The sequence below is a fragment of the Nomia melanderi genome, unplaced genomic scaffold (genome assembly GCF_051020985.1).
Source record: "Nomia melanderi isolate GNS246 unplaced genomic scaffold, iyNomMela1 scaffold0014, whole genome shotgun sequence".
In the NCBI taxonomy this organism is placed as follows: domain Eukaryota; kingdom Metazoa; phylum Arthropoda; class Insecta; order Hymenoptera; family Halictidae; genus Nomia; species Nomia melanderi.
The window spans coordinates 5,988,806-5,989,760 of NW_027475130.1; positions in this window are offsets into that span (position 1 = coordinate 5,988,806).

A 955-nucleotide genomic window follows, 5' to 3' on the forward strand; every position below is an offset into this window, starting at 1 on the left:
AAAACCACCGTCTCATGGGGCCGGACACTCAGGGTCAGGGGAAAATCCAATATATATCTGGTGATATCTCGGGAGCTATTACAGATAGCGCAATAAATCAAAGTGCAATCTCTGTAGGAGGCCCTGGCGCATGAATCTGTGCAGCGGGAACGACCTCGGACCACCAGGGGCCGAGAAAACCACAGTCTCATGGGGCCGGACACTCAGGGTCACGGAAAAATCCAATATATGTCTGGTGATATCTCGGGTGCTATTAGAGATAGCGCAATAAACCAAAGTGAATTATCTGCAGGAGGCCCTGGCGCATGAATCTGTGCAGCGGGAACGACCTCGGACCACCAGGCGCCGAGAAAACCACCGTTTCATGGGGCCGGACATTCAGGGTCAGGGGAAAATCCAATATATATATGGTGATATCTCGGGTGCTATTACAGATAGCGCAATAAATCAAAGTGAATTATCTGCAGGGGGGCCTGGCGCATGAATCTGTGCAGCAGGAACGACCTCGGACCAGCAGGGGCCGAGAAAATGACAGATATTCGGAATCCGTCAACCAAGGTCATGTAAAAATCCAGCATATATCTGGTGATATCTCGGGTGCTATTACAGATAGCGCAATAAACCAAAGGGAATTGTCTGCAGGAATCCCTGGCGCATGAATCTGTGCAGCGGGACGACCTCGGACCACCAGGGGCCGAGAAAACCACTGTTTCATGGGGCCGGACACTCAGCGTCAGGGAAAAATCCAATATATGTCTGGTGATATCTCGGATGCTATTACAGATAGCGCAATAAGCCAAAGTGCATTGTCTGTAGGAGGCCCTGGTGCATGAATATGGTCAGCGGGAACGACCTCGGACCACCAGGGGCCGAGAAAACCACCGTCTCATGGGGCCGGACACTCAGGGTCAGGGAAAAATCCAATATATATCTGGTGATATCGCGGGTGCTATTA